Below are 10,672 nucleotides of genomic sequence, written 5' to 3'. Positions count from 1 at the left end.
CATCTCCCTAGCTTCTGTTTTTTAAACCAGTCCCTTTAACATCTCATATAACAGTGGTTTGGATCTAATGAACTCTTTCAGTTTTATTTTGTCCTGGAAACACTTTCTCTGTCCTTCTATTCTGAATGACAATTTCGCTGGATAGAGTATTCGTGGTTGTAGGTTTTGGATTTTCATTACTTTGAATATTTCTTGCCAGTCCCTTCTTGCCTGCAGGGTCTCCCTTGAGAAGTCAGCTGATAGTCTAATTGGGACCCCTTTGTACATAATTCTTTTCTTCTCTCTTGCTGCTTTTAGGATTCTCTCTTTATCTTTAATTTTTGACATTTTGATTATAATGTGTCTTGGAGTGGTTCTCCCTGGGTCCCGTCTCTTGGGAACTCTCCTTGCTTCCTGGACCTGCAAGTCTATTCCCTTCCCCAAGTCTGGGAAGTTCTCCTTTATTATATTTTCACTCAAGTTTTCAAGTTCTAGTTCATCTTCCTCACTCTCTGGCAAACCAATGATTCTTATGTTGGGCCTTTTATAGCTGTCCCAGAGGTTTCTGATCCTCTCACTGTTGCTTCCCATTTCCTCTCTCTGCATTGGTTGACTGCTTGTTCCTTCTCCATATTCCAGTTTGTTGAAATGAACTCTGGATTTTTTTTTCCTCACCATCTGTCTCGTATGTGGTTTTGTTCCTTTCGTTATGAATGTTTTTCGCTTCTTTCTTATCTTTTTCCTGCTCTTTTGTGAATTCTGTAAGCCACCTGATAACAATGGCCCAGAACTGAGCCTCTGACAGGTTTCTTATCTGTTCATCTGTCAGGTTCTCTATCTGTTGCCTGGTGAGCTGTGCCACCGGGATTTCTATAGTTGTCTGCCTCATTTTGACAGATGCGTTTTGTTTTCTTGGGCCGGCTGTAGGGGGCAGTGCCTGTGTACGCGTCACAAATCAGTGACCGGCGCCTGTCCACGACCTATTTCGCAGCCCTGTGGCGCTTTCTTTGGGGGCGGGGGTCCAAGATGGATTCACACAGTTATTCAGCTAGGAGACCGGGATCCGTCCTCCCGCCCCCCTGGGCCTCACTGTTCAAGGCGATGCGGTGGCTGCTTTCCCCAGCGCTGGGGTCGCGCACTGCCAGGGGCTTGACTGCAGCCGGGATTTTTCGCCGCTGTCCCAGGTGCGACCGCAAACAGCGCTGCCCTCTTTAACTCTTACCTGCCCAAATGGCACCGCTGGTTTATAACTTCATATGTTGGGCTTCCGTGTAGTTTTATTTTCTGGAATTTCTAGTTATCCTTTGTTTTGAAGTAGTTGTATTCCTCTCTAGTTGTAGAGGGAGACCTAGCGTGTCCGTCTAAGCCTCCATCTTGGCCGGAAGTCCCTGATCATTGTGATTTTACTTGTATAACAATTTTTCTCCCTAAGATTACCCTCCTTGTCATTAAAGGGACTGCATTAAACCCATTTTTAATTTATCCTGTTCATTTGCATAAACACAACAAGAGCAGCAAATGATCACTTATGATCTTTAGTTCTGCTTTGCTGAAACCTACGCAAGCAACATTTAGGGTGACCTTCAGTCTGCCATCCAGGGCACAGAAGCTGAGCCACATACCTGGAATTCAGCCTTGACTGTACAAACCTGTCTTTTCCAAGTCCTTCAGGTTTTCCATTGTGCCTTAAGGTCCCTTCTAGTCACCTTTCAGGAAAACAAGCTTCATTCCTTCCCTGGAAAGATTGCTGTGGACCGCACAACCAAACACAGTACCAGGCCTTCTATCTCATGGGCTTTTATTACCTTTGAAAGTCATTCCCAGTTCCTCAGGGCTTTTTGGTAACAACCAGAGCCCAAGCATGTCTCCTTTAGGCATGGCATTCCAGTCAATGTCTTGGTAAAAAAAAAAAAAAAAAAAAAAAAACCTCTATTAACAAATGGTATTATTAGTTTCATGCAGAGAAACTTATATCACTACATACTTCTTTAGAATGCCAAACTCTGGAGGGATCAGATAAGAAGAAAAATATACAGTGGGTAGAAAAATTCATGTCCTTCTAATATTCACTGAACTGGCATTTCCATTTTTCCTATTTTCATTTTTCCCCACTAAAATTTTTTTTGTTTGTTTTCCCATTACAATTGTCCCACATTTGCCCCCTCTTGTTTCACTGCACTGTTCCCCCCTTCTCCCACATTTAATCTCCACTCAGTTGTCCATGTCTGCGGGTCATTTATATATGTTCTTTGACTAGACCCTTCCCCTTTTTACCCCCTTCTCTCCCTCCCGCCTCCCTCCTTGTTACTGTTAGTCTATTCCTTGTTTACATACCTCTGGTTAAACTTTGCTCATTTGTTTGTTTTATTCATTAGTTTCCTGTAATAGGTGACAGCATAAGGTATTTTTCTTTTGCTGCCTGGCTTATTTCACTAAGCATAATTCTCTCTAGTTCCATTCATGTTTTTGCAAATGGTAGAAGTTCCTTCTTTATTTCTGCTACATAGTACTCCATTGTCAGAGAAGGAAAACTCTGACTCCAAAAAACCTCCACTGCCTTGCGGCATACCTCTTCAGGGGAAAGGCTAAGGGAGTAAACCCCGACAGAAAATCCGGAGCCGGAGTCCCTAAGGCGGTTTGACGTGGTCAACACCGGCAACTCCTGCGGCGCACCTGAAGCCAAGCTGTATTGACTCCGTCTTTCCCTTGGACCCTTCAGCTGCGAAGAGAGGGGGGGTCTGCTGCATGGGCAACAGCAGACCCTCCATATCACCCTGCCCAGGCTCTGTAGCTTCAGCTTCACTGGAGAGGACACTCCAGCGTCATCGCAAGATGTCGATTCAACACGGGAGGAGACAGATACCGTGTCACTCCCGAGTCGGACTGCACAGCCATTCTCGGTGGTGCAGATAGACTCTTAAGACGCTACACCATCGTCTCTCGAGACGGACGGCTGCCATCATCAGTACTCCATTGTGTAAATGTACCACAGTTTTTTGATTCACTCATTCACAGATGGGCACTTAGGTTGTTTCCAGCACTTGGCTATTGTAAATAGTGCTGCTATGAACATTGGAGTGCACAGGTTCTTTTGAATTGGTGTTTAAGGATTTTTTGGATATAATCCTAGCAATGGAATTGCTCGATCAAAAGGCAGCTCCATTTTTAGTTTTTTGAGGAAATTCCAAACTGCTTTCCATAGTGGCTGCACCAGTCTGCATTCCCACCAGAAATGCACCAGGGTTCCCATTTCTCTGCATCCTTTCCAGCACAAGTTGTTTGTTGATTTGTTGATGATGGCTATTCTGACTGGTGTGAGATGGAATCTCATTGTGGTTTTTATTTGCATCTCTCTGATGGCTAGTGATGTTGAGCATTCTTTCATATGTCTATGGACACTCTGTATTTCCTCTTTGAAGAAGTGTTTGTTCAAGTCCTTTGCCCATTTTTTAATTGAGTTGTCTGTCTTCTTGGTGTTGAGTCTTATGAGTTCTTTATATATTTTGGAGATCAATCCCTTGTCTGAGATATCATTGTCAAATATATTTTCCCATATGGTTGGTTTCCTTTTCATCTTGCTGATGTCTTCTTAAGCTGAGCAGAAACTTTTTAGTTTGATGTACTCCCATTTGTTTAATCTTTCCTTTATTTCTTTTGCCTTAGGAGATATATAATAGTAAAAATATTGCTACATGGGATATCTGAAATTTTTCTGCCTATTTTTTCCTCTAGGACTTTTATGGTGCCAAGGCTTACATTTAAGTCTTTGATCCATTTTGAGTTTATTCTGGTGTATGGTGTAAGTTGGTAGTCTAGTTTCATTTTTTTGCATGTCCCTGTTTGATTCTCCCAACACCATTTGTTGAAGAGGCTCTTTTACTCCATTTGATGTTCTTTCCCCCTTTGTAAAATATTAGTTGACCATATAGACCTGGGTTTATTTCTGGGCTCTCTATTCTGTTCCATTGATCTATATGTCTGTTCTTATGCCAGTACCAGACTTGTAGTATAGTTTGATATCAGGTATTGTGATTCCTTCTACTGTGTTCTTCTTCCTCAAAATTGCTGTGGTTATTCGAGCTCTTTTTTGGTTTCATATAAATTTTTGAAGTATTTGTTCTAGGTGTGTTAAAAATGTCATTGCTATTTTAATAATGACTGCATTGAATCTATAAATTGCTTTGCGTAGTATGGATATTTTAATGATGTTGATTCTTCCCATTCAAAAGCATAGTATATGCTTCCATTTCTTTGTATCTTCCTTAATTTCTTTCTTCAGTGTTATGTAGTTTCCTGAGTACAGGTCTTTTACTTCCTTGGTTAAGTTTATTCTTAGGTACTTTATTTTTCTTGTTGCTATGGTAAATGGGATTTTTCTTTTAATTTCTATCTCCGAAATTTTATTGTTGGTGTACAGAAATGCCTTCGATTTCTGAATACTGACTTTGTACCCTGCTATTTTGCTGAATTCACTTATTAGGTTGAGTAGTTTTTTTGTGGAGTCTATAGGGTTTTCTATGTACACTGTCATGTCGTCTTCAAATAATGACAGTTTTACTTTCTGTTTTCCAATTTGGTTTCCTTTTATTTCTTTTTCTTGTTGGATTGCTGTGGCTAGAACTTCCAAGACTATGTTGAATAGGAGTGGAGAGAGTGGACATTCTTTTCTTGTTCCTGACCTCTGGGGGAATGCTCTCAGTTTTTGCCCATTGAGTATGATGTTGACTTCAGGTTTCTCGTATGTGGCCTTTTTTATGTTGAGGTATGCTCCCTCTATTCCCATTTTGCTGAGAATTTTCATCATAAATGGGTGTTGTACTTTATCAAATGCTTTTTCTGCATCTATTGATATGATCATGTGGCTTTTGTCTTTCATTTTGTTTATGTGGTGTATTACGTTCATTGATTTGCGAATATTAAACCATCCTTGCATCCCTGGGATGAATCCCACTTGATCGTGGTGTATGATCTTTCTAATGTGTTGCTGGATCCAGTTTGCCTATATTTTGTTGAGGATTTTAGCATCTATGTTCATCAGTGATATTGGCCTGTCGTTTTCTTTCTTTGTTGTGTCTTGATCTGGTTTTGGAATTAGGGTAATACTGGCTTCATAGAACGAGTTTGGGAGTCTTCCCTCTTCTTGAATCGTTTGGAATAGTCTGAGGAGGATAGGAGTTAGTTCTTTCCTAAATGTTTTGTAGAATTCATCTGTGAAGCCATTGGTCTAGGGCTTTTGTGTGCCGGGAGTTTTTTGATTACTGCTTCAATTTCACTAGTTGTTATTGGTCTAGTCAGGCTTTCTGCTTCTTCTTGACTCAGTTTTGGAAGACTATGTGTTTCCAGGAATTTGTCCATTTCCTCTAGGTTGTCAAATTTCTAGCCATACAGTTGTTCGTAGTAATTTCTTAGAATCCTTTTTATTTCTGTGGTATCGGTTGTGATTTCTCCCCTTTCGTTTCTGATTTTATTTATTTGGGTCCTCTCTCTTTTTTTTCTTGATGAGCCTGGTTAAAGGCTTGTTGATTTTGTTTATTTTTTCAAAGAACCAGATCTTACTTATGTTGATCTTTTGAATTGTTAGTTTAGTCTCTATGTCATTTAATTCTGCCCTGATCTTGATGATTTCCTTCCTTCTACTTGATCTGGGCTTTGCTTGTTGTTCTTCCTCTAGTTCTTGTAGCTGTAGGGTTAGATTTTTTATTAGAGATTCTTCTAGCTTTTTTAGGTAGGCCTGTACTGCTGTGAACTTTCCTTTTGGGACTGCTTTTGCTGTATTTCGTAGGTTTTGGGTTGTTGTGTGTTCATTATCATTAGTTTCCAGAAACTTTTAGATTTCTTCCTTGATGTCATTGTTAACCCATTCATTATTTAATAGCATGTTATTCATTCTCCACGAGTTTGAATGTTTTTGTGCTTTTTCCTTGAGGTTGATTTTCAATTTTAAGCCGTTGTGATCTGAGAAGATACTTGATATAATTTCAGTATTCTTGAATTTGTTGAGGCTTGTTTTGTGTCCTACTATGTGGTCTATTATTGAAAATGTTCCATGTGCACTTGAGAAGAATGTATATTTTGCTTCTTTGGGGTGAAAAGTTCTATATATATCGACTAAGTTTATTTGATCTAGAGTGTTGTTCAGTGCCTCAATATCTTTGGTGTTTCTTTGCTTTGAAGGTCTGTCCCTTGTTGACAATGGGATGTTAAAATCCCCTACTATGAGTGTGTTGCTGTCTATATCTTTCTTGGAGTTTTTCAAAATTTTCCTTACACTTTTGAGTACTCCTAAGTTGGGTTCATATATATATTTATAGGGGTTATATCTTCTTGATTGATTTTTCCCTTAAGTGTTATATAATGTCCTTCTTTGTCTCTTTTTATGGCCTTTGCTGTGAAATCTGTTTTGTCTGATATAAGTATTGCTACTCCAGCTATTTTTTCATGTCCACTTGCTTGAAATGCTTTTTCCCATCCCTTCACTTTGTCTGTGTAGATCTTTTGTTCTAAGGTGGGTCTCTTGTAGACAGCATATATGTGGGTCATGCTTTCTAATCCATTCACCTGCCCTATGTCTTTTGATTGGAGCATTTAATCCATTTACATTTAAGGTTATTACCAATAAGTACTTATTTATTGCCATTTTCCCTTTTTGTACTCGTGTTCCTCTCTGTCTCTCTCTCTGTTTCTTCCTCTTCTTAAAGCAGACCCTGTAGCTTCTCTTGCAATGCTGGTTTAGTGATTATTCTTTTAGCTTTCTTTTGTCTTGGAAACTCCTTATTTCACCTTCCATTTTGAATGAGAGTCTTGTTGGGTAGAGTATTCTTGGTTGTAGGCCTTTGTTTATCATTGCTTGGAATATTTTTTGCCATTCCCCTCTGGCTTGTGGTGTTTGTGCTGAGAAATCTGATGATAGCCTAATTGGAGCTTCATTGTATTTTATTAGTTTTTACTCTATTGCTGCTTTTAGGATTCTTTGTCTTTGAATGTTGCCATTTTAATCATGATGTGTCTTGAAGTGGGCCTGTTGGAGTTCATCTTCATTGGGACCCTCTGTGCTTCTTGGACTTGCATGACTCTTTCTCTCCTCATGTTAGGGAAGTTTTCTGTCATTAGTTTTTCAAAGAGGTTTTCTATCCCTTGCTCTTCTTCTCCTTCTGGAATTCCTATAATATGGATATTATTATGTTTCATGTTGTCCTGCAGCTGTCTTCGAACCTCTTCATTGTTGTTCAGTCTTATTTCATTTTGTTGTCCTGTCTGGGAGTTTTTGTCTACATTGTCCTCTAGCTCGCTGATCTGATCTGCTTCCTCTAGCCTGCTTTTAATTCTTTCTACTGTGTTCTTCAATTCAGAGATCGTATTCTTCATTTCCTCCTGGCTCTTATTGATAGCTTCTATGTCCTTTTTCGAGCTTGTGTAATTCTCAGTAAGTTCCTTATAGTTTTTCTGGAGTTCCTTGTAGTTTCTCTGGAGTTCTTTGTAGTTCCCGCTGAGCTCATTGAGCTTCTCCATAATCCATGTTTTGAATTCCATATCTGATAGTTGGCTCCCCTCCATTTCATTTAGCATTCTTTCTGGGGATTCTACCTTTCCTTTCGATGGGGGGTTGTTTCTCTGTCTCCCCATTTTTGTGACTCCTATTGTTTGTTGGTGCTTCTTAGAATGATCTGCACTTCCTGGATCTGCCCCTGGTAGCATCAGATCATGCACCAGTCTGGCTCTAGCAGCCTATTGGAGACTTTCAGGGATCTACTGCCTTTGTCTGTCTTCTTCAGTTGTTAAACTATTCAATCTGTGATTAGCCATCAGGCTTAAGGTCCATTGGTGTGGCAGCTTAATTCCTGTAGGCAGGGCTTTTGCTTCCCCTTAGGCTGATGCCACTTGGAGGGGAATGGTCTGCCTGCAGTACTGGAAATGAGTCATTACTGAAGACCCGGTCAGCTGCTCCCCTAGTTCTCCCATCAAAGCCACCACGCCAAACTCTCCCCACATGTCTCCAGTCCTCTCTGCCTTCCCTCTGCTTGAGCCCAGGGTAAATGTGGGCCAAAGTATTTTCATATGTGATCCACTTAAGAGCTCTTTTTCTCCCGCTGTTTCTCTCCCGCTAGCAGGAAATCCTGTGGCTTTTCGCTTTTCGCAGCTGGATACTATTTTACTTTCCACTGTATTGCTGTAGGCTGGGAAACCCAGCTGGGGCTTTAGACCCTGCCTTTCTCAGGGGTAACTCCGGCTGCTGAGTTGTTTCTCAGTTCCTTCAGCTGCCACCCATGTGGCCCAGTCAGCCCTTCTGTGTCTCTGCACTCCCTACCGGTCATGTTGTGATGTAGCAGCCTTTTCTGTCTCTCCATGGTTATAAGACTTCTCTCCAGCTAATGTTTGTTTGGTTACTCCAGATGATTTTTCCAAAATTAAGTTGTAAATCCAGACTGGTCCTAGAACGAGGTTAGTGTAGCTTCCACTTACTCCTCCACCATCTTTGATCCAAAATATATATTTTTTAAATAAGTGTCTGTAACTAGTGGCTAGCAGGCATACATTGATTTGAAATTTTAAGATTCTTAAAAATAGTGTTCTAAAAATAACACAATTAAGAAAACACTGTCCCAGGACTAAATTGGTTTAAACTGAAAATATTAACTCAACAGAAATGGAATCTGTTCTTAAACTCAAGCTTTGCCAATTTAGAAAAATAGGATTTAAAGAAAATAAAAATGAACAGGGAATTTATAAATGTCTCCATAAAAACTATTCAAGATATTTTTATCATAAGAGTGAAATAATTGCAAAAGTATTTCCAAATTGACTTAAGAGTAATAAAATGCCCTGACCAGCATGGTTCAATTGATTGAGTTTTGTCCCACAAAACCAAATGTTGCAGGTTCAATATCCCATCAGGATACATTCCTGGGTTGTGGGCCTGGTCCCTGGATGGGGACAGGCAGAGGCAACCAATCAATGTTCCTCTCACACATTGATACTTCTCTCCCTCTCCTTTTCTCTACCTTCCTTACTCTCTAAAATAAATTTTAAAAATATTTTTAAAAAGCGTAATAAAAAATAGGAATGACTCACAAAATAAATGAGACTGTTCTAGCTTGACTCAGAGTTTCACTCTCAGCATGAAGTGCAGCAAAAGACAGCTTAATATATTCATGTCAGAGAAAAAATTCAACAGCTAGTATTATTTTTGGGGGGAAGAGAAGGTGATACAGATAGAATGATCATCTGGCAGCTAAGTCTCTGTAAAGAGACATTTATCAGTGGAACAGAAGGACTTCAGCTCTGCAATCTGATTACTATATTTGTAGATAAAGCACCGTTTAAAAACTTAGATTCTCTATTTTATTTTATTATTAAGTTTACTTAAGAAAAATACCTCTAGTTAATATACTACTTTAAAAGTTTGCTGCATTTTATGGGTCTTATGTTCATCTACACTATTAATCTATTAGATGTCCATAGATTAATCTTGGAAGAGATAAAATTTCAGGGAGGTAAAATATATTACCACAGCATTATTCCTCTTCTTGTTCTTATTGCATACACTAAATTACACGTATCTCTCTTTCTCACAATACTCCACAATAGTTCTTTTCCTTCTCTACCTTTCCCCCAACCATATGGTCCTATTATTGCTTGCAAATGCTTTCAATATGTTCCTGTTCATCTTCTGAAGTGAAGGATGGTTTGTTGTGGTTCCACTTTAGTCAGTACATCTTGGGAACTCAGGTTAACCTTAACAACTAATTTTCCCATGAGGAAATCAGGCATGGAAAGTTGAACAAGCAAACATTGTAGAAGGAAGCTTACATAGTTAAACTTTTGGGTTTTAATGTAAAAAAAAGTTAGGCTTAAAATTGTGTTTTGTACTATAAATCTATAGTCATCAAGGCAGTGTTGTATTGGTGTAAATATAGATCAATAAAACATAGAGCAGAAACAGACCCACATAAATATTATCAACTACTTTTTTTTTACAAAGGTCAAAAGCAATTCAATAAAAAGGAATAACCTTTTTTTAACAAATGATGCTGGAACAATGGGATGTTCATGTACAAGATAATAAAACAAATCTGGGTCTTTTAAGTCACACTCATTATTGCCTTCCCATTTTAGGAAATAACACATAAGCCAACTGATACGGATCTGGGAATCCTTGATTATGTTATCTAGATTTAGTCTACATTGATTTGTAAGTTTCTTTCTATGTTATCTAGCTGTAGATATCTTTAACAATGTATCTCATCTCAGAAAGAGATAAACTAAGGCTTAAAATCAATCTTAATATGCTTGCAATGTTCTGAATTAGCATTAAGTTTAAGAAACAATTGATCTTGTGAATTCCTAGCCAGCCAACTTACAGGAAAGTGGGTCAGAAAGAGGATTGTGGGTAGATTGTATGAAGAGCCATATAATAGGAGAAAAACAACAGTTGAGTAAAGATCATTAGTTTCAAGTAACAATGTGGAAGAAACTAAGAAAAGAAAGTTTTAAATTTTTACATATTTAATGTGTTTCATTCCAGGGAAATTTTAAAGATGTGATGTTGTGCCATCCAATAAAGATTTGAGGTTATAAAACAAATTAAAAGTTTATTTGGAGTCTTAAATATTTTGAATCTGACAGATGTATATTAAGGTAGCTACATAAACTGTGCACTGAAGAGAACAAGGAAAGGCAAGGTTTATGAAGGCAA

The sequence above is a fragment of the Furipterus horrens genome, unplaced genomic scaffold, assembly GCF_987537825.1.
Source record: "Furipterus horrens unplaced genomic scaffold, mFurHor1.1.pri manual_scaffold_1, whole genome shotgun sequence".
NCBI classification, from domain to species: Eukaryota; Metazoa; Chordata; class Mammalia; order Chiroptera; family Furipteridae; genus Furipterus; species Furipterus horrens.
Note: the sequence above shows the minus strand (reverse complement) of the source record.